Below are 24,363 nucleotides of genomic sequence, written 5' to 3'. Positions count from 1 at the left end.
CAGTTCAGCTTTTTTGAGGCCAAACTTCCTAATTTTCAGGTTCATGGCTTCATGAGCTTTGATGCTAAACTGAAATTCGCTCAATCAGTCGCACATCATGTGCGGTTGCTAAGCAAACTTCGTCTTTTCTGTGCACGTATATTTGACCATAGATGCAAGCGAAGCACGACGATCAGAGCTCATCAAGAAGATGCTTACTTCAACTCTGAAAGACATGTCAAACTGCACTTGAGCCATTGTGAGCCACTGCACATACTGTGGAACTCTCAGCTCCAGTGACCAGTGCTTTGCAGTGCTGGCATTGGTTGAGGCCACCCTGCCGAGTGTTTGGGTTAAGCATGCTGACGGCAGTAAATTTTTGGAGGATGCATTGAAGCTAATTCATGTTGCATACTTGAAGCATGCAGGAAGGGGTAGGCCTGCATTGTGCCCAATGCTAGTTTGTGCACAAGGGATGGCTTCCTGCTTTGTTCCGTTGTTGCGTCATAGTAGTATAAAAAATCAAGTTTAGCATAAACAGTGAAAGCACTGGTACCTGGGAAATTACGGACACGCAGTGTGCTAACGCAGCAGACATGATGCAGCAACCTGTGATCACATCATGGGAATAGCTGGGAGAATCCTGAACTCAAGCACTCCTTTAGACTTATTTTCTTCTTGCCGCATACTGGACATTGGAAAATCAGAACCTTGAAACCATTATCTTGTCAGGTTTCAGGTTCACTAAATTTTGTTGTGATGGAAGTCATTTTTATCTACCCATAGCAGTGGGATGGATTGCAAGGCCCTCATGCATGAACATATTTTGGGAAAGAAAAATTGTTCTTTCTGCTTTTAACTTTTTTAAGTAAAGAAAGATCATTCTCCTGAAAACCACTTTCAAAGCACCATTTCTACTTACTCTCATGTGATCGCCTGCTTTGTTGGTCAGATGCTGATGACATCCTTATGCAGGAAAATCAACATCCGACCAAGCAATCCTGCAAGCATAATTCTCAGATCTACAACAGCATTGTTATTGCTTAGTGCATCTATCAACACTTGTATGGGTATCATTGGTTCACAGGAAAGGAAAGGTGCCGTATCTGCCTCTGTAGCGGTTGAAAAAATTATGAAAAAAAAAACATAAAAAACAGTGTTATTTACTCTGATTCTTTAAGTGTAATTACAGCACTGCACGACAAAAATGCAACGGAGCCCTTAATTGGAGATTTCATCCACAATATCATAAAAGCCAATAAAAAAGGACAGATTATAAAAATGTGCTGGGTCCCCAGCCACGTGGGGATCAGGGGGAATGAAAAAGCGGACGAATGTGCATCACGCGCACATAAAACTGAAATAAATCATGTCACTATACCCCGTAAAGACTGCACAAAATTTATAATGACTAAACTAAGAGCTAAATGGCATGCTTCATGGGATAATGAAACAAATAACAAGCTAAACTTAGTAAAGCCTATAGTTCAAGAATGGAAGTCATCGAGTCATAAAGAGCACTTTTCTGAAGTGATCCTGTGTTGCCTCCACTTTGGACATACACATCCCACACACAACTTCATACTCCTCGGTAAAGAAAAACCTACATGTGAGACATACAACGAACAACTGACAGTAAACCACATTTTAATATCATGCGCGAAATATGAGGAAATCAGGAGGAAATATTTTATGTGTTTCTATAATAAGCACATTCCATTTCATCCTAGTCTTTTGCTAGGAGAGAATGCCATTGTCGCAATTTCTTGCATTTTTGATTTTTTAAATTAAGTAAAGCTAATAAACAAACTGAGTTATTTTAACAAGAACTGCTTTACCTTGAGTTTGGCGCATGATTGCCTTAGTTGCCTATGTGCTATAAAACCCAACACAACACACAACTCTTTAAATGTAATCATAGGGCAAAAATGGCTGGTTCTGCAGAGCTCAGTTTCAAAATTACTTTCTGTTATGTAAAATAAAAGATTTCAAACAAAGCTTTCTTAGCAAAACATTAAAATAAAAGGCTATTAGCTGAATTGCATTTCACATTTTTGCAGCGAGCGCCTTAGTATGCAATTTTCACCTGATACACAGTACTGTACAGAATGTTTGCAAATTTGGCATTTTTCATGAACATTATTTATTGAAACTGAGGGGAAATATTCCCTTTCCGAATAGTACATATCAAAGGTGAATCTATAGCCTAACAGAAAAACACACCACATGGAAGGCAACAGTACACAAGGCTGACTAACAACTCATCTTTATTCAAGGGCGAAGAAGAATATAAAGGTGAAAGGGTGAAGGATTGAGGGGCGTTAACACAAAAAATGCACTCAGTCATCACGATTAAATAGATGGTCAGATAAAAGCAAAATAAAAACAAAACATACGAATGTGTGTGGTGTAAAGGGCCAACCTGGGAGAGACCTATAACCAATGCGTGAAGAAACACAGCTGAAACACCAGCGCCAAGATAACAATAAAAGAGGGAGGGGGTAGAAAGGGGGGCGGCTGGAGACACCAACAAAAACCAACTTAGTCGAGCACTAGGGTGCTAAAAACTTGTACAACTGTCCGAGGTATTTCTTCTTTTCGGTGAGTGCCACAGAGACAGTGCTGATGAAGGCCGCATTAACTGCACGCTCTTTTTAGCCAAAAAGATAGACTTGTGCAGCATCAGGACACATCTGACGGGTTCGCAATGCTTGCATTGTTTGTGCTTCCAGCTGCCCTTGCCTCCTCCCCCCCCCCCCCCCCCTTCTTCTTTTTGTTATCCTGTCGCTGGAGCTTTAGCCACATTTCCGCATGCATTGGTGTTAGCTTTAATCTATTCCAGGTTGGCCCTTTACACCACCCACGTTCATACATTTTCTTCTTTATATTCTGCTCTTATCCTGTGGCATTGACTTCACTTATTTCGTGACAACTGAGGGTATTTTTCCTTCTGACGCCCTTCACTTCTTCACCCTCTCCCTTTTGCTTTTATATTCTTGAGCATCCTTGAACAAAGATTAGTTTTTAGTCAGCCTCGTGTCCTTTTGTATTCCTTTGTGTTTTTTTGTTTGGCTATAGTTTCATCTTCAACATGAACCAACTAGCTCAGATCAGATCGCCCTGGAGGAGTAAAAGTTCTGCCTAAAGGTTTCATAATACTCAGAAAATTTGAGCTGAGTTTCTAAAAGCTTGAAAATTACACCTTGAACTGAAAAAAAAGAAAAAAAAATAACTGAAACGATAAAGAATGATTTTGTACTGACAGGTTGTTCATGCATAATATAAAAGTACAGTTCATATACATTTGTTGCAGAAATTTTGAGTTCCAGAAAGAAGGTATGTATAATATTGACACTCAGGCTGACAGTATGTTCTTAAATAAAAAAAATATTTATAGACAGCTATACTCCTCTGCAATTTTCTTTTGCTTGGCAGCGAAGGCTACACAGGAAAGGGAATGAGTCTGGCTTTGTCTCCCTGCCACTGACAGTGGGTTGTTCAGGGGAGAGGTGATGAGGGGAGGTTGATAAGATGGTGCATTGTTGTTTCTGTCTGGACAGCATGGGGGCAAACACCTATCTCTTTCCTTTTCTTGTGTAGCCATTGCTGCATAGCCACTGAGTTTCCCATGAATATAGTCATGCAGTAGTCAGAAAAATTCAGAAGGCTGTCACATGATGTGATTTTAGCCCCTACATAGGGAAAATTCTTTTGACTAGTAAATGCTGCAAATTATATATATATAAAAAAAAATCTGAGAGGGTGCAAGCATTTTGATGCATTTGGCATGGGATGGTCATAAAGGAAGGATGTGTTATTGTGGTTGCTGCACTGTTCTGTCAAAATAATCCTGTCAGTTTCTTCCTGTATGCATTGTAATTGCACGTTATCAGCCATGTCTATAGAAAAAAATAGAGCACTGCAGAATCGTGCATTGGAGTAATGTGAAAGCACGGATGCTGCTGTTGGCTGTTTCTAGTTGCTTAATTCACTTCTTGTTTACCCATTTTAGTCTTTGATACTTTCAAATTGCTCGCCAATCCCTTCCCATGCCCTTTTTCAGCTTTACTTTCAGTTGCGTGATATCACATCCTTGACGTCAATGTACATTAATTCACTTCTTGTTTACCCATTTTAGTCTTTGGTACTTTCAAATTGCTCGCCAATCCCTTCCTATGCCCTTTTTCAGCTCCACTTTCAGTTGCGTGATGTCACATCCTTGACATCACATTAATTAACTTCTTGTTTACCCATTTTAGTCTTTGGTACTTTCAAATTGCTCGCCAATCCCTTCCTATGCCCTTTTTCAGCTCCACTTTCAGTTGCATGATGTCACATCCTTGACATCACATTAATTAACTTCTTGTTTACCCATTTTAGTCTTCAGTACTTCCAAATTGCGTGCCATTCCCTTCCTATGCCCTTTTTTTTTTTGGCTCGACTTCAGGTTGCGTGACATCACGTCCTTGATGTCATCTTAATTGACTGATTTAATTAACTAAACGTTGCGCCAAGCCATTGGCTAATGAGAGCATTTTCGCCTTTTCACATTTTTTGCCTCTAATTAATTATAATTAACTTATTGGCCTAAATATGTTTTGGGACACATTACGTCACCCACTATCAATTGACACCACTCACCAACCTCTCCCCGTTCTCAATTACAACTGCTGTGGGCACGATTTTGCTTGTTCTGCCTCTAAATAATTGCCTAATTAACGTATTGACCTAATAATTTTTTCACACACAATATTACGTCACCCTCTATCGATTGACACTACTCATTAACCTCTACCACTTCTCAATTACTCATAACTGCTGCAGACAACTGTTACATTTTTTGCCTGTAATTAATTACCTAATTGACCTATTGACCTAATTATGTTTTCGGACACATTACATCACCCTCTATCGATTGACACCACTCATTAACCTCTCCCAGTTTTCAGTTACAACTGCTGCGGACACTATTTTGCTGACGCGGTCTGCGGATGCGGCCTGTGGACAGAAATCTGTGACCATAGCAAAGTAATGCTTTTGCATTAAAAAGTGCTGCATTACGAACCCACTGTGCATGCTATATTCAAGCTACTAATTTTGCTGTACCATTCTTGCAATGTGCCTGAGAGCAACCTTTGTAACTGCAGGTGTGGTTATGGCCAGGCTGCTTGTGCCACTGAACACCAATTTGGCCCTGGAAATTGCCGAAGCACCTCGAATGCGTGAAAGAGCTGCTGTCCAGAGCCTAACTGTGCAAGCCTGTTGCTACCTTGCAGGCTCAACTACCACGGAGCACACCATGCCACTCTAGTGGACATGTTCAAAAGTAAGTGAACTTTCCCAATAGATACTTTATTACACTGAATACATTTGCAGTATTTTAGGATCTGTACATAGTACTTAGATCATCATAGCATGAGCCACTTTGGGAATATAAACCTGGTGAACCAACCAAGGCTAAATGTGAGAAAGAAGATGGCTTCGCAGTATGAAAGAGCACTGCACAAGGGCTTAGGGGGAGCCTCAGTTCGCAATCAGAGCCAATGTTGTGACAAGGGCACTTGTCCTTGTCTGGGTAGCACCGTTACCAGTAGCGGGGTTTAAATGTTTGCGAAGAACAAAAGCTAGAGAGGGAGAAGGAAGAAGCAGGGCAAGGAGTGAATGTTTCCTCGGGTATGAATTTATATGAGCCTGGAACCGATGGAACCGATGGAACCCTGTGACCTGAAAAAGAAAATAAAATGTGGCAGGAGCAGGAAAAGATGCAATGCAAGGTAGATGATGAGTTGGCGCCTAAAGCAGGTTGGCTGCTGAGACCTGTTTCTTGAAAGGGAATAGACTGGTATTTCACCTGATAAGTAATGCAGCCACAGGGGAACAGTACCAAGAGCTTTCCAGAAGAAGAGGACAGTTGGATAAAAAAGTAACAAATTCAGTGCAATGCATACCTGCCAAGGGTGACATTATCTGAAAAAAAGTATTCAATGGGAACAAAAGTAACCAGTGATAAATAGGAAACATGTTTAGAAAAACTCTTGCAGCTTGCTTTGCTGGTGCAAGGGTGCGGGAGGGGGGGGGGGGGGGGAGGTGTACACGTGCTGTCGCTGTCAAAAAGTGAAAGGACTCTGTGTAATTAAAGCTTTATGAGATCGTTTTGCCTGCTAGATATACAGTCAAATCTCGATATAACGAATCCCGCGAGACTGGAAAAAATCATTTTTTTGAAATATCGTTGTAATAAAAAATCTGCGATTATAAGCCAGTGGTCAAACCTAGGTATGAAAATGCTTACCTTGGCAGTAGGCCTTTGTGTAGACAAGCAAAACCTCTAGTGAAAAGGTTGCACTAACTCCAAAGCTGATTTATTTAAAGAAATAAATTATTTTCTTCTGCCGCGTGCAGCAAACACGACCGCGCACTACATTACACCACTACAGCACATGCACCTTCCACTTTCCGGAACACCTCATTGCGTGCGTCGTTGCACCGAGCGATGAAAAGTACGGACTTAGTCCATGTGCAAAAAAAACAAACAAAAAAAAACAACATCGCAGTTCTCTATGATCCATCTTCAATGCTCCCTGAGCTTTGAAAATCTTGTCTCGGTCTTTCATAATGATCGCGGCAGTCAATGGGGCAATGCTAGCTGTCTGTAGAGGCCGAATCACTTTTTCCCTGCGTCGATTTCTTGCAGTGAAAGCAGCTGCGTTCATATCTTCTTGGCACTTCGCTGGCTAATATCATTGCTAATCTTGCACAAACTTCGCAATAAGATAATCTGTGGCAAAAAAAAAAAAAATGCCGTCCTGCATGCGTGAACTCACGAACGACCGAGCCGCGTACGGCACACAGCACAGGAAGAAAAAAATGCAGGCAGCTAGGCCTGCTGGCTACTGCGTAATAAGCCATAGCTTCATGGTGGCGCTGGAGCTGGTCCTAGATGTTCTGATGATGATAGCTACAGCCCACGAACCATACACACAGAAACGGCGGTTTTTGTTTCGTTTCACGCGAGAGTTGTAAGCTCCGGCGCTGTTAATTTTAGCCAAATTCGTAATACTGATGTTCCAAAATTATAGAGGAGGAAATAAAATATGTTCGTTATTCTGAACTATACGCTATTTTGAAATTCGTAATTCTGAAATAGTTTTACATTGAAAACATAGCAAATCTGCTGGGGATTCTTAAGAATTCGTTAATTTGAAAAGTTCGTTATTGTGGTGTTCATAGTAACGAGATTTCCCTGTAGTGCAAATATCTCGAAAGGAGAATTAGAATTCCTTAAATATATTCCCTCTGCACTATAGCTAGTAGGGACCCCATAAAGCTTTAATTATATAGTTTATTCATAGCATGTGTAACCTCCACTACCCCCCCCCCCCCCCCCCCCCCCCCCTTGCCTTAGACAACAGCAAAGCTGCAAATGTTTTTTTAAACATGGTCCCTTGTCTCCACTGCTTACTTTGTTTCCCCTTGAATCCTTTTCTTCAGATATTGTTGTGCTAGGCAGGTTTGCTATTATTGTTTTTTCTTTCTATTGTCCCCTCCTGGAAAGCTCGGTAACTATTCCCCTGCGGCTTGTCAAGTCCCTTTGCAAAGTCTGTCGGTCCTTTTTCAGGAAACGGGTGTCATAATCCAACTTGCTTCAGACGCGAATATATTACATCTCCCATTTTAGCTTCTCCTGCTACTGGTGCTCTTTATTTTCCTTTTAGGTCACCCCGTCACAGGTTTCAGGCCCATAGAAATTGTTGTCTAAGAAACATTCTTTCACTCCTTTGCCAGCTTCTTTCTGACCCCCCCTCCCCCCCCCCCCCCTTATCTCCTCATCTTTGCTTGGCTTTTCTTTAGAAGCAAAAGCGCATTTAAACTATGCCGTAATGATCGCTCTACCCATATGAAAAGTTCTCTAGTCAGAATGTTGGCTCGGCTTCCAGACTCCGGCTCCTTATTAATCCTTCTTCAGTGGTCTATTATAAACCTGCCAAGCTCTTAAACTTTAGCTTGCATAGCCATACACTATAAAAAAGGATGTTTACTCTTTCAAGTAACAATAAATTGTTGATTGAGGTGAAGATGATTCTGACATAGTGCTGTACCACCGTGAAACCAAGTTAATGTACACCTTGTTTTGGCCCATGCAACATTTCTGAACATCAGCTTCTACCTCGTGCATGATATGGAATTTTGTAGGCTGGTGCAGCAGCCTTAACCTTGCATAATTTTGAGTGTCTGCCACAGTAGTCTAATATTGTAATGCCCACTTTGCATTGGCCAAGGGGTGCCGCCTAACGTTGCCTGCTGGCTGTCTTGCCCGTGTGTGCAAACTGTTCAGCTACGGTATACATGAAGCATGTGGAAAGATTTGTTGAATTAAGCCAAGCATGGAATGCATCCTTGAAATGAACAATACCTAATAAGAGGCAGAAATGAACTGTTTTGTGACTATCTCAGCAATGTTTTGGCCTCCTGTTATGACCATTGCAATAGTTAAGCAATTAAACATACTTATGCAGAAAAGATGGTTCACTGCATTTTCTACCAGTAATATATCAAAATATAAATTTGTTCTGGTTTTTGGGGTTTAGTGTTCCGAAGTGGCTAAGGCTATGAGCGACACCATAGTGGATGGTTCAGGAAATTTAGACCACCTGGGGCTCTATAATGTGCACTGACATCAGACAGCACAGGGGCACCTTGCTCTTTCCCTCCATCAAAAAGTGGCTGCTGTGGCCCAGATATAAATATAACGCTCTAACCGCATGAGGCGACAATTCGCGGTGTCACACGGTGGGCTAAGATCTGCAAAAACATTGCCGCTCGTCGCTGTTGCTCAGGTTCTGGGCTTTTAGAAAATTTCACGTGTCGCCGGGAAGCACCTTGCGAAGCGGCCAATCGCAGAAGGTTTTGGGGTGCTCAACTTCTGTTCTTGTGAGCGATGTTTGTTTTCCTAGTCCGGTTTGAGCGAAGAACCCGCAGACGCTCACTTCGTCTGATCCGTGCATATATGAGCGTATCGAGACAATTAAAAAAAAAAGCTAGTGTGGCTATATATTGTTACTGCTTGCAATGCAAATCTGCATCGCAGCGGAGTAGAGCACCGCTGCACTGTGGCTTATTTTAAACGCGATGGTGTTGCAAGAAATTTCATCAATGTTTATTGTTAGAAAAGGGATATAAGTGTAAATGTACTCCCCTCTACCGACTGACGAGGCGGTGGTAACAAAGTAATGCTGAAAACCCGTGTGTGGCCTAGTCCCGTCACTCCATGTGGTGTGCACCAGTTTCAACGACAGATGTTGGCGTCGCGTGACGGATCGCCAAGGATTGTCGCCTCATGCTAGTACCGCTTAATCGTGTTGCAGAATATAAGTGCTGTCGGGACACGGAAATATATTTTAAAGAAAGTATGCAACTACGTTTAATCTGTAAGTGATATTCTTTCCAATGCAATCCGTGATGGTGAAAAAAAATGCTAAATCACTTGCCATGGTCACCCCTTTATAAATGGGCTTCAAAAGGCTAAATTATCGCAGACTTCCACGTGAGCTCACCCTTTCACAAGGTGAAACTCACAATGACAATGACAAAATTTAGCCACCAGAGAAAGCAGTAGAGTGCAGTGCACATGGATTTATTTTATTTCCGATTGGGATTCATGCTGCGAACTAGGGTTGAATTATATTCTTGAATTGGGGCCGGCCAGTTTGGCCTTGGTGTGGTGCACAATAAGAGTGGGGAGTGGGACGCATTGGCAGAACATTGGGGTAATATGAAGTCATCAGTGAAGTTAGGGGGAGAATTGGGTCTTAAAATAATTTCCTTTATTATTTGTCCAATCTGAATGAAACTTTTCAGCCTTGATTATTTTTCGTGCTGATTTCAGATCTGTACTTGGAATTTTGATAGCTTCATTGGTTCAAGGACTGCTGTAGATGTAAAAAAATATTCAAAGTGTAATTCTTACAGGGATTTTTGGCAATTTCGCCTTGCCAAGCGCAAAAAAAATAATTGCATTGACTCAATGCCGAAGACATGCTCTAAGGAGTGATGCTTTTTTATTAATTTGAAAGTAACCTATAGGCAAGGAAATAGACCAACTCTACTACATATATTTTTCTACAGTTATCTCTCATAACCATGCTAATTTACAGTTAGCACAATTGCACTAGTCCAATATGAATAGCATCACCCCCTAGTTTTTTTTATTACGATTACAATGATACCTTATTTGTCAGTGTCACTTAGAGGCAACATAGGAAAAAGCCCCGTAAGGCTGAGCGCAGTGTCCAAAAATGTCGAAATGAAAAACAAACACATCGGAAGTTTCAGACAACTGTAACTTTTTCTAGAATGCAGTTACAGCAATGTGAATTACATGAGTGTGTAGATCTGCTCTTGAAGAGAAAGTCTATACTCAATATGTGACAGTACCATCCCCCCCAAAATTGCAAAAGCTTTTCTTGAAGCCATGTACTACCCCTAGAATCAGCTTGAGAAACTACATTTATCCCTTCACATGCCTGTTCCAGTGTCCTACAAGGTAAAGAAATACTTAAAATCGTTCAATAACATGGTATCATCGTATTGATAAACTTTCACAAGGTTTAACGCCAAAACACAGTAGCATATATTTCTCAAATGGGACTGATCACTGTCCCATAATGAAACTTTGTTGTGCAGCAGATGCAGAGAAGCATGCAGAGTCCTTTGCTGGAGCAAAAGCTTCTATTCGCACTCCATTGCTTACTGCGGCGCGAAATTTCTTGTTTGCCAAACTTATCACGCACCACACAAGCTTTGTGTGGAGGTTGCGCCGATGTGGCAGTGATCCGTTCCGCCATCGGACAACAATATGTCCGCCTCGCGCGACAAACGCCCGTTGTGTGGCCCTTTTTTTCAGCACGTCCTTCGTAGGCCATTGTTGTTCGAAACTAAGTCCTCGAAGGAGCACAGCAGGGTTAGCAGAGCCTCTTCCAAACGCACACCCCTGAAAGAGCCGGGCGCCGGGCCGGGGGACGCTTGTACCCAATTTTACCGGTGGGTGTCCGGCGGCGGGTTTCGAACTGACCACCTCCCGCAGCCGAGATGGGCACTCAAACCTCACCTGCAGCAGCGCAGCCGACGCAAGCTGAGCTGATGCAAGCGAAATTCAGATGGACCTGTTAACATGAAAGCGGAGCGTGGTGCAGAAAAGCATTCATGACTCTTTCCGGCCTCAAAGTGAATAATAGGCAATAAATTTAGCTTTTTTGGTGCACATTTGTTTTTTCGGACTCCCCGATTTTTCGGACAATTTCGTGGTCCGTTGAGAGTCCGAAAAATCAGTCGTCGATGGTAGTTGCAGGTAGACATGTGAAACTGACACGAGACGAAAGTTCCCGTAACAAATTTTCAGAGCGCAGATTGCTAGTACAGTCATTCACCGATTTTTCGGACCCTCAAAGGGCCGAGATAGCGTCCGGAAAATCAGGCAGTCCGAAAAAACGAATTCATGCAAAAAAAAGTAACTTTATTTAGAGAGCGGCTTGAAAAAGTGGTCAGTATGCCTCTGCGGGGCGCTATGTTGCCGTACAATCAGTCGGCTTGCACGTCGGCAAGGGTGACTTTCTCGCTGTACACAGCCGAAAGCACCATCATAGCTCGGGTTAGTTCACTGCTAGTTGACAGCGCAGCCTCTGGCTCCTGACTGTCGGAGCCAGAGTCATCACTTTCAAGCAACTGACGAACAATTTCGTCGTCGGTGTGTTCAGCGCAGAGCTCAATCTCGCTGTCAGCGTTAGCAAACTGCTCCAGCATCACTTCCATGGGAATGGCTCCTGCAGCGCGCAAGTGCTCCATGAGGTCATTAGGTCAGCAGATGAAGACGACTGATGGGATTCACTGGCGCTATTATCGGATGACGACGGCACTTCATCTCTGATCGCATGGTGGGAACAATTCTGCAGTGTCTCCTCGGTCACCGCCTTCCATGCATTGGAAAACATGCAGAGTGCAGACAAGTCGACACTATGTTTTGCCGCTGAGCACGCGTGACCGATAGAGGTGCTTCATTGTCCGGATAACGCCTTGGTCTATGGGCTGTAGGTAGGACGTCATACAGCACAACACACCACATGTGAATGGCGACCGCGACGATTGATGACTGTGCACGACTGCAGCACAGCTGAGCAGGCAGTGGCGGGACGGTGCAGAAAGCGGTGCCTGCTATCGAGGCTATACCGGCTATGCGAGGTTTCGATGGCGTGATGAGTGGACGATATGACGTGTGGGTTCGAAGTTGCAGAAAACCAAAATGGCAGCAGCCAGAAAAGCAAAATGACACCAGCTTTGCTTGCGTTTTCGTAGCTCTTGAGTCGCAAATCGAAAGAAAAAGTCCAAAAAATCGAACGAGACAGGTTTCAAATGTCCAAAATTTTGGTCGGTGCTTTAGACCTTATGCAAAATTGCTGCCATCTATCAGACCTTCAGCGAACCGCACTACGTGACGCCATGTTCAAGGGTTGAGTGTGTCTGCTGCGCTTACGGCTGCTGCCGTCGCGTTAGCTGTGTCTGTTTTGTGCTGTGATTTCCGTGTATTTGTTCGCATTCAAAGCAAAAAATCACGGAATAATAGACGATTGACTTGTCCACGCTCCCTACATTCCAATTTTACTTCATGAAGCGATACTGCTTTGCAAAAACTTTTTGCGAACAGTGGTAACAGCGTAGCGACAAATGGCAAAACCTTCATTGTTGCTACGGGGCATTTCTTGATACGCTACTCAAATACGCGTCCATAAACGTGCAAAACATATTGATATTGCTTCCGGGTGTAAAACGTGGCTGCGGTGTCATTACGGGTGCACAAAAGGAGCTAAATGTTTCTTTTTTTTTTTTTTTTTTTTTAATATAGGGCTGATGCCTAATACACACTGCGATCTGATGGACCTTCGCAGTTCCCAGTGAAGCGCTCGCACTACTGTTCCCATCCTCTGTCTGAACGTTTAGCAACTGATGTATCTTGTTAGCGTGTAATCAACCATATAACAGATCCTATATTCCATATGTTACTGGCTAAAACCCCCAACCACTTGAATTTGCCGGCGAAATGCGACAGGTCAACGACGTAATTCCGTGCGCGCAGATCCTCCTCGGATATGTAGCTCCTGTTGCCTGCGAAGTCGAATAGCAGAGGTCTGCCTTATACCCAGATGCAATGTCAAGCTCCTTCGTGGATACGTATTCGGGCAGTGCTTTGTGCAATCAATGCGCAGTTTTTGCAGCAAAGTCTTTCTCCTCTCCAATACTGCATTTTTTCTTTTTCTTTCCGTAATTCTTGATGGAATTGAAATATTTCAATTGTTTTTCGTTGTCCATGTCAGAGACGAGCTCAGTAGTGAGACGGGGGGAGGGGGGGGGGGAGGGAACGAGGCTTAATGGCTTTCTTTGCTTGTGAAGATATTGAATGAAAAATCTAGTCACACTGCGTTCTCATGCAATATTCGACACGAGTGACATTCTTCACGAAATCCTTTTGTGAAAAAGTAGCGAACGTATACGGTCTAATATTAACTGGCGGTTTTCTTTGTATAGCTGCTGAACATATTTAGCAAAGTCCTAATTTATGGGGCGTCCAGTCAGTTGACACCTGAAAGAACTCTAATGTTTTCATTGTGGAGCTGTGATGCATGGAATTTTTTTTTTTTGCCATATTGCAAAACAAGAAACAATATTCGCCAGCAGCAATTCAGGGAAGTAGTAGAATGTACCAAGTAATGGACATAGAGAAAACGTGATGCATACATGTATAGGGCTGGGTACTTTTAGAAAAATAAAGCTGGCAGCCGTGTGCACTCATTCTTGCTTCTACTGTGATAGCCGCAGTAGCAAACCTCACTGCTAAGCGCGGTAAGGCTCGCTAAAAACAATATTGCTTTGTGGATAGCGTCAAATGGTTGGCAGTTTCAATCCCTACTTCTTTACACTGTTTTCATGGTGTGCCATGAAGGTTAAACGAAGAAACAGCATTATTCTGTGATATGGATGGGAGAAAAGAAAACTGGCATGGTCCGAATTAAAGCGTAACTCCTTTTCGATGCAGCTCACGCAACTCGGAAAAAAAAAATCTTGCACTAATAAAAAAAAAAAAAAGCAAACAGCGCGGTGATCGCTATCACTATAGCAACAACAATCATGCAAACTCACGGTAGACGAAAGCAGGTAAACGATAGGGGCAGTTGCTGCCACAAATATACTCTGAGTCATTTCTTTTGCAAGTCGTGTTCTGGAGATGCATCTCAGCAACTGAAGCCTGGACGTTGTTGACTATATTCAATTCATCGATTGTAAAGACGTTAGAATATCGCGCTGGAATTTAAGAGAGCAGTCTGGCGCCTTTGAAGTGCCGAAACTTGTTCTATCTGGATACCTGGACATATAACATACGGGTAAAATCTATTGACAGCTTGTATGCATGAAAGCTTAAAATTGGCGCAACAAGAAAATCGGGAACAACACTCTTGCACATCTTTTATGCGAAAAGGCGATGCACAGTCAGTCTACAGGCAAATTTAACACCATGGGCAATATATTTTGTCTGCCTTAGTATCGGGTACTGATTTGCAATCATCCAATGCACGCTAAATAAGATATTTTACAATTCAGGTGCGCCGTTGATCGAACGTGCGGCTAGCGCGACAATCATACGAGAGCAGATGAACACAAGCCCCAAGAAGAAAAAAAAAGCTCTAGGGATGTAACATGCTCAGTCTTTTCTTCTGCACCCTTATTTTGATTTTGCGTACAAGGGGCAAAACATTATGTCGATATTATCGGCAGCAACGAGCATTAACGCAGCCGGCTGCGCAGCCCAGTTATGCCGCTTGCCACTCCTCAAAGCAGCTACCCTTGAACATGGCAGAAACGCGCACTGCGGCCGATAGATAGCAGCAATTTTGCATAAGGTCTATACATTGACTCTATGGAGCGCGTGGCGGGGCCATGGCAAGGTCTGGATTTTCAGGAAGGCCCGGAAAATTGGGCGTCCGAAATATTGGTTGGCGACTGTGCAATGGACAGGAATTTCTTGAAGGAATCACTGTAAGCCTAGACGTGCTATGGACTAAAGGTGTCATGTCACAGAGCACACTGGAAAAGATTGCTACCAATGAAAATTTTATATACCGCAGTATTGAGAGCCGGGTAACATTCAGAGTAGACTAACACAAAGCCGAGAGTAAACAGTACCAAATTAAAATACTGCTCTGACAAGTGCACAGAAATTTGCTGTTAAATTCAAGACTGGGCCGTCAAATGGTATGTTTTTTGTACGGTGTCTGCAATTGCCCTCTTAAGTCATGCATGTGATGGGAACTGCACTACTTAACAACCCTGGCTTGTTATAAACTATGTCCTGCACCATTACATCAATATTTTTTTAATTTGCCAACATTATTGGCATATCATTTCTATTGCCAGTCGTTGCAGTGCGGTGTAAAAGTGTGGTTCTAGTGCCCAACTCATAACTTGATAACCTGCATACACACACCAGTCTAGACATGTGAAAACTGCTCCAAGACACATTCTCAATAGTTTCTACCTTCTTTAACAATTACAAATTTTAGGTGCAGGGAGAGTGTTTTTTCAGGCTGAAACGAAGTCTTGAGGCTGTTGAGCATCCAAGCAGATTTCACCTCTGTAATATCCCCACGAAGGCCACTGCAAAAGGGAAGTAAGGTCATTTTACTCACAGGTCAAAGATGAATAGTTGGTTTTGGATTTGTGGGGTTTAATTTCATGGCTATGAGAGATGCTGTAGTGGACTACAGAAATTTCGACCACCTGGGGTTCTTTAACATGTGCTGACATCGTACAGCACACGGGCGCCTTGCTTTTCGTCTCCATCGAAAAGCGGCCGTCGAGGCCGGGATTCCATCCCACATCCTTGGGAACAGTAGTCGAGCGCCGTAAGCACTGCGCCACTCCGGTGGGGTACCAAGGACGAATAAGTAACTCATATGTGTCAGAAAAGCCGAATAAGTAACTTATATGTGTCAAAAAAGCATCAGCATGAACAAAAAAAAAATCGTCAAAACAAGAAGTCCTCCTAATTTACTAACTTCAGCGAGAAGCAACAAACAGGTATGATCTGTGTAGATTGCTTAGCTGTGCATTGCTTACTAAATAAAGGGACACCTTGATGTGGCTACTTGGTTCTAAAGGCAACATTTGTGCAAAAGTACAGAATATAAGCAAAAAAAAAGTATAGCTGTATCTGACATGTAACCATAAAACCACCAGCTCTCTCTAAATTTTTATATTTAGCAACTGGTGCACACTGCTAGCATACTAAAAGTTTGTCATCTATTCTTTTTTACCCACTGGATCTATGTAATGCTTACTGTGATGGGAGTTATTAAAAGAAAAATTTATTGTTGCAGTTATTTAGTACAAAATGGCAAACAGTGCTTCAGAAGCAACGCGCTAAAAAAAGTTCATATTCAACCTTGAATATAAGTATGATGTGTTATGTTTTTAGCATGAAGTCTTTTTTTAGTGTATTATTACTATAATGTTCTCATTTTTAGGCAAAATTGGGAGCTCTGGACTGCTAGGCGTGTTCTCCACAACACATTCAATTTGCTCAAGATTCGAAAACAGGAATAATGTGCAACTTTGATTGCAATTAAAAAAAACACACATTGACGTTTATGCAAATTCCTCTCGTGAATTCTCATTACCTCAGAAATATTACGGCCTGAAAAGGTATTGCATTATATTGTTTAAAATTATAAAGATAAGTATAAAACTGAGGGTTAGTTTTGAAGATTGTCAATATTCAGCCCTACATTCTGGCATGACTTAATAGGGTATTATTGCTGAAACATTTTCTGTATATTATCCAGGCCTAGTTCTCTCTTTCTGTAAAGAATGGAAGTTCCAGAGTTGTTTGTTCTTTCTCCATACTACTTCGAAATCGGCAAAAACCTCAGTTATCAAAAAACGGACAACAGTGACTACAAGAGCTCTCAATTTTGCCTGAAATTAAGAACAATATAGTAATAATACCTTAAAAAAGACTTAATACTAAAAACATAACACATCATGCCTGTATTTCAACTTGAATATTTACTTTTTTGCAGCACGCTGTTTCTGGAGCACTGTTTGCCATTTTTTATTAAATCAACTGCAACAACAAATCTTTCTTTTAATAACTCCCATAACAGTAAAAGTTACACAGATTTAGTGTGTGAAAAGGAATAGATGACAAACATTTAGTACGCTACCAGCAGGTCTCCAAACTTCAAATTTATTACAAAGGCAAAAACGGCATTTTCCGCCTGTAGTGATACATGATTTTTTTTTTTTTTTCAGAGAAAACTAAGCTGTATCTTAAAGAACTAAAGCCAATTTTTTTGTGTCGAGACATTTGCTGACCACATATAAATACTTATTGAAAACAAAAAATGGTCATGGGATCCCTATTACTGTTCGTATTTGGACACACCCATATATGCTCGCAGACGTGCGGAGGTGCAACTATACAGGAATCTGAGAGATCAGCTTTTTAACAAAGGACAGAGAAAAAAAAATTTTACCTCTCTTTCGCAGAGGGCTAGGGAACTTTTGCTTACACATTCATATCTCACTTTCCTGATCAAAAATGGCTCTAAAGTTTCAAGAGCAGTTTTTTGACTGTCTAACTAAGATTCTCATGCAACGAAACTGCTGTGTACAATCGGTGCACGCTTTACAATGGTCCACAAGAGGCATCTGTTCATTATTAAGATTTTTGTGTGCTCCCTGAGTCAGTCATAAACACATAATTCCATCTGGCCAATGTATGATTTGTCGTAGGCGAACGGGTCTCATAAATGATGTTGATGGCACAGTTGGTAAACCGCTCTTCATGCTTCTTACAGCACTGTTTTCCTTTATCACAACTGATGCTACTGCTCAGCTGAGCAAGCTGCTTGGGTGCTGAAGAGACCATTGAAACTCTAAGCCTATTAGCCACCCTCTTCAAATTGTGGTGACCTTGTGCATATGTGGCACTTGTGGCCTCTGTCTATCATCCGGGGAATCACAGCATTCATGTGTGCATTGGCCTTCATTTTCCTAAGAAGCCTTTCAGCCACAGCCACCATGATCGACCCACAACTAGCTAGCATCTCAAGCACAGATGTTAGGGGAAGAGCTGCAAGTTGAAAATGTGGCTGTTTCTTTCTAGAACGTAACTGACACGACAATAGAGAACATTTTTAAAATTTTACCTTCAGAGCACTTCGATCATATCTATTGACCAGTTTTATATGCGAATGAAGGGCATATGTATAGGTCTTGTATTTTCCCTGTGTTCTGCAATATAGTTTTGCCTGGAATAGCTTTTTGCACGATCATTCAGCGATTTTAACTCTGACAAAGTCCCAGAGTTTTCTATATATATGAACTTTTTCATTGTGAAAATGAACTGCTCCCTTCTAAAAAAGGATACACTGAAGAGTGCAATAAAAGCTTTTAACAGGGGTGGAAGTGCTGCTCCAGTTGCTCCATTCTGCTCCAAACGGCTTTCCCTGCTCCATCCTGCTCCAAAATGCAATATTGCTCCAAAACTGCTCCAAACTCGCTGCCTTGATGTTCTACCATCAAATTCAGCAGAACGCAGGAACAATGTCAGAGCACCGGGGGCAAAAATATAACCCATCTTGCACTGGGCTTAATACAAATGAAATTTTTTTTAAGGGAGGGAGGCTTGGGAGCATAATAAATATTTTTTGACAAGTAAATTCCGTTTGAGCTACCGGTGATTGGAGATACTTGCAGAAAAAAAATGCACTGTGCATGTCATGTAGCACCTCCTCTCAGCCTTTTGAATCACTAGTAATAGAAGCGAGATCAGCAAGCAATGCAGGTAGCGCAAACTACTGTGAGCCGCTAGGAAGGAAACTTGTCCAACTGCAAAAACTGCATGAGTTATTCTAATGGTTCTGCTGTGAAAACAAGCAGGTACTTCACCATTGGGCCTCTCTGTCGGCCTTGACAAGCTTGCCAGGCTTATGACAGACAAAACCATAATTGAAGCGTTATGGGTTGGTACGCCAAAGCGGTCAATCACTAGAAAGCTTCTCGGGAGTGTTGGAAAGGCGCACGGGGTGTATCTCCAAGTATTAAAAATGAGCCCCAGCATTGCTCAAGCAAAGAATGATGCACTATTTGGAGGAGGCAGTGTAATAAATAAGCTGTAGGATGGAACAGCTACCCTTCAATGCCATCTATATATCCCGAAGCTGCTTCAAAATTCCCGAGCCTGCTTTACCCCCATAGACCTCCACCATATTTACAAACGGACAAGACGATCGAGGTAGTGCTGCAGTCTGCGATCCCACGGTAGGCAAAAAGCATGGGAGTGGCACTGGTCGATATTGGCACATTATTGTGGTCTGAAGGCGCCTTTTTGGCAGACAAAATATTCATGTGCTCAGAGATGCATAGGACCAAAAAGGATCATGCAATACCACATATCTGAGTGCGTTGAGGTGTGTTTAGAAAAATGAAATAAAATAGATATGCACAAGATAGGGAGGGGAAATGTCATCCCCATTAATCTGAACTCCAAACTAGTATCGCTGCTAGAGCACATCCAAACGGTAGACTCGAGATTTAAATCTCTCAAGTCAAAACAGCCAATGCGTTCGGTCAGACTAGATGTTGAAGTGCACCAGGAAGATTTACGTTTGCTGCTAGTCTTTCGCAAGCTGTTGCTAAGGTCGACCTGTGTTATATATCTTTACATGCTTTGGCCGTTTGTCTTCTCAGAGATGAGTGCAAAGTTGAAAATGTATTGAACTGGCGTATAAAGGAATCAGAGTGAAGATTGTTTATTTCGGAAAAAAAAAACTGCAATTATCAAAGACGTTAGACCTTACAAACGTGCTCCAAAACATAAATAACACGCCCGAAAACTCATTTTGTTGCTCCAAAGCTGCTCCGAAATGGCGTTACTACTGCTCCCAAAGCTGCTCCGAAATGCTCGAGCCTGCTTCCACCCCTGTTTTAAACAACTCGGCAGAGGGCTAACCATTACTTATGAGCTTCCTGAAGAAGGAAAGTTTCAGTTTCTAGATCTAAGAATACAATTCAAAGAAAGGCACGTGTGCTGGGCGTTTTATCCTCGTGCGCAAAAAACGCTCTTTCCACATGACTCAGTCTATTAAAAAATTGTAAAGAGGTACTGCAACTCTGTGCCAGGAATCTGCGCTTTGGAGTTCATGCATGCATGATCACCATCGATTAGAGAGGCTGTTCTCAGCTAGCTTCCCTGGGTGGGCCGTGGTGGCTGAAATGCTTCTCAGGAAAGTGGAGGGCAGTGCACACTTAAATGCTGTCATTACCCCAGATGATAGACAGAGACCGCAAGTTATGCCACACATGCACAAGGTCTTCCACAACTTGAACAAGGTAGCTAATCGGTTTAAAGTTCGATGGCCTTTTCGGCACCCAAATAGTTGCATCCCTTGCAACAAAGAAAAGCAGTGCTGCAAGAAGCATGAAAGGCAGCTTTCTTACTGTGCCACCAAAGCCACCTATGAAAGTCCCCTTGTCCTGCGGCAGATCATACATTGGCCAGACGGGATGATGTGTAATCACCACCTCAGGAAGAATGCTAATAATGAACGAATGTACCTTGTGGAGTGTAAAGCTGGCATCGATTGTATACTGCGGTTTTGGTACGTGGAAATTTTAGGCAGAAGTACTAAAAAACCTGCTCGTGAAACTTTTGAGGCTTTTTTTCGATAAGGAAAGCGGTACATGATTGTGTAAGCGACAGTCCCCTCTCCCTCTATAAAAAAAGAAAAATTATTTTTCACGTGATCTGTTAAACACCCTGCATGGCGATTTCTAAGATACCTGTATGGTAGTGCCTACGCTGGTCTGCGAGCATATATATACCTTGTCTCTCTCCATTCAATAGAGACTTTTAGCTTACCGTGATCCGCTATCCGCTACCGTTATCCACCACTGCGCGTTACACTGCGCATGCCCAGATCCCTTGACGACGATTGATGGCGCTTCATACTGGATGTCTGCACATAGACCTCCCACGTCGGTACCAATCAGCTTGTACACCCCGCCCACACACAGTAGCAGGTCACGGTGGCGAATCGCGGATCACGGTAAGCCAAATCTCTCTAATGAATAAGTAAACAGTAGCGCCTGTGTTTCATCCAAACTCTACCTTTAAGATATGATGCAGTGCTAGCTCCTTTGCATATCCTCATTTGTGTACATGCTCTCGCTTAAGCTCTAATGTCCCAATTTGTGAACGATCACCCGGTGTAAACATGAAGCACTGTTAACCACCCCGTGGAAATGTGCCTGCTTGGTGTAGGAGTCGCGTATCTGACTTGGAATGCAAAGGCTCCGGTGAGTTCCATTCTCATCTAACTAAAGGAGAAGCGCAAGCTGTCAGCTCCTGCAACCTCAAATGTGTCATCTAGGGTCTTGTGACATCACACCACCCGCCGACTAATTAGAGCGCTGCCATGTCTCTTGCAAAGTCACAACACTGTCAGCACTGATGACGACACCAACATTGGATTGCCTGGAGAATGGAGTCTTTAACACTATCTCTTAAAAATGGGCCAACTAAGAATACTTCACTGGCCTTTTAGGAGTGCTGAGCATTACATCAAAACTACTGCAGTGATCTACAAGTGTGATTCTGGCTTTTGTTCTATACTGAGGCATTGTTGTACTGATGCTTCACTCAGTATAGTCTCTTTCACTGCCCCCTCTAGTTATCCTTACCTTGCAGTAACTGTGACTTTGCCTTATTCTTGCAAACCTCCTAATGTCATCACATAACACTATGTCGAACCCCACTTTCTTTTTACTGGACACATACCCACCTGCTTCTTTCCTTTGTGTCTACCTTCCTTGTTCCCACTCAGACTGCCATGGTTTTCATTAAAAATGAAAAACTAAATTGCTCTATCGCTGCTATGCTTACTTTTCTCTTGAATCCATTGCCTTATCAAAACTGGTCAATGGTTATTTGAACTCCACTCTGCATTCCCTTCCTTACGACCTTTTTTTCTTGATCTCAGCTAAGACATCATTGACTCACATTCGTTCCCCCAACCTTCTCTGCTCTTGTTGTTACCAGTTTTCTTTTACATAGCTTACTGCATTATTGCAATCTGTCTTTTCGTGACATGTAGAGCCCTCTGGGGTGTATGAGGAATTCTATTGGCTACCTGAAAAACCGGCACACAAGTGATGTAGGCGCGGCGACATGCTTCTTCTACGCACTGATTGCAGATGCAAGGTGGCAGGTGTATACCTGACAGCTGCCACCATGTGTCGCTATCCCTTGTCACCAACATGATATACGCGTGTGCAATAGAAGCTGGTAGTTTTAAGGCAAAGGAGGACAAGCATGCATTTGCCTAATGGCTGAGTAAAAGAGGCACATTTCATTTCCTGCCAAATAATCCAACCACTAAGCAGGTTGCATAAATGAAGACATGATTAAGTGCCTTTGATTAGCAGTGTATCAGCAGGTTAAAAAAAAAAAATTTCGCATGCCGCCTTCTTTTGAACGTCACTGGAAATCTTCAGATAATGGTGAGCTGTTATGTTTGAGTGAGGACACATGCAAAGAAAATCAGGGGGTCTCTTTTATATCTCTTAAGAGGAGAATGAAGAAAGCCTACCCTTCCTTTGCCCCGCCAGTGTGGCGCAGTGGTTATGGCACTCGACTACTATACCCGAGGACGCGGGATCGAATCCCGGCCTCGGCGGCTGCTTTTTGGTGGAGGCAAAAAGCAAGGTGCCCGTGTACTGCGCGATGTCAGTGCACGTTAAAGAACCCTAGGTGGTTGAAGCTTCCGGAGTACTCCACTACAGTGTCTCTCATAGCCCGAGTCGCTTTGGGACGTTAAATTCCACAAACCAACCAAACCAACCAACCTACCCTTCCTCTCCTATCATTTGCCTCTTATTGGCGTTCATTGCCGTGCTACACAGGATTAGAATTGATTTACAGGAAAGGAAGGGTACGGTATCTGTCACACTTTCTCTGGCAAGTGTGAGCTTGGACGGTACAGGATCGCTCCTGTTACGTAGCGTTCCTTGGCGCACGTTTGAGAGTGGTATTGCAGATTGCAGGAACACTAGACAATGACTAATCTCATGGAATGTGACAGATCTCGAGGACTTTTGCGTACAGGATTACGCTACGTGAGATTATGCCTTAAAACTGCCTGTCATGAAATGCAAGTAGATATGGGCTTTCTTTTCACGGCACAACTGTACAGTAGTCAATACAGTCAGTGAGCTGGAATGGTCAGTAGCGTGTTGAAAACTCCATGGAATAAGAGCGCAAGTCGTGTGAAGAGCGCAGATTTTCAAGCCATACGTGTGGTGATGATCATCCCTGTTCTATTTAGAACCTCCACTACTGCTTCTTCTCTGCTGGTTGCATAAAGTTGGATGTGGTAATCGTGTTGACACGAGGTATTCGAATTCTAATACCGTGATATTTTGCAATGCCTCCAGAGACCAAGAACTCAGCAGTGAAAAGTGTGTCACCACTCACTGCTGGGCTTTAGCAGTGAATATGTTTGCTTTAATTAACAGCTTGAGGGGCGAGTTGGTGCTGCATAGTACCCAGAAATGTGGCGCAACGAACGCAATCACATAAGAAGGAGTGCGCCTGTGTTGTGTTTCTTCTCATGTGATTGTGTTTGCTGCACCACATTTCTGAGTACTGTGCTTGCTTTGATCTACAGGGTTTAACATCCCAACGCGACATCGACTATGTGGCATGCCGTAGTGAGCAACTCTGGAGGTTTCAACCACCTCGGGCTCTTTGACGTGCGTGGATATACAACAGTACATGGGCGCCCTGAATTTTACTTGTATCGGAACGAGGGTAGAATTGAACTTACATTCTCAGGACCACCAGCAGTTGAGGGTCCTAACCACTGAACAACCGTGGCGGGCAGTAGTGAATATTATACACCACAGACCAATAAGGGGGTACCTTATAATATGGGAAATTCTGGGTTTATCAGCAATATCCAGTTTTTTCAGGTACCTTGACATTACATTGTTTAGATCAGCTAACAGCATCAGCATGCGCAGCACAAAAATACACTGTTGTACAAGCCACGCGAGCGGCATTGGCTGGGACGCCATCTATTCTTCTAGTGGGAGCTTGACGTTGCTAATGCCTGTAGCAGTTGCACTGTCACTTGTATCAGTGTAATATGCAGTTTGGATCGCACTTATGCATGGGCTCGCTTTCCTTGGCGCATACCCCTGCCTAACTCAATAGAAACTGTAGGCAGGGTGTTGCCCCTTCATAAAACCTAGCGCTTCAAGTTAAGTCTACGAAGC

At 42.8% G+C, this 24,363-nt stretch overlaps 1 long non-coding RNA gene across 6 annotated transcripts in view; it reads left to right on the top strand.

The window, feature by feature from the left end:
• Positions 1-24,363, top strand: part of LOC146183939 (uncharacterized) — a 203,333-nt gene that overhangs the window by 3,090 nt on the left and 175,880 nt on the right. For 4 of the 6 annotated variants that reach the window (XR_014708824.1, XR_014708825.1, XR_014708820.1 and 1 more), the window contains one exon: positions 5,127-5,305. This is a non-coding gene — a long non-coding RNA (uncharacterized LOC146183939). Of the gene's footprint in view, positions 1-5,126; positions 5,306-17,334; positions 17,591-21,055; positions 21,135-24,363 lie in introns of those variants that run through there. The other 2 variants (XR_014708821.1, XR_014708828.1) reach the window with 2 other exon arrangements.

Source organism: Amblyomma maculatum, chromosome 7 (genome assembly GCF_055883805.1).
Source record: "Amblyomma maculatum isolate TAMU_Amacu chromosome 7, ASM5588380v1, whole genome shotgun sequence".
Taxonomy (NCBI): domain Eukaryota; kingdom Metazoa; phylum Arthropoda; class Arachnida; order Ixodida; family Ixodidae; genus Amblyomma; species Amblyomma maculatum.
This window is presented reverse-complemented; position numbering and strand designations above follow the sequence as displayed.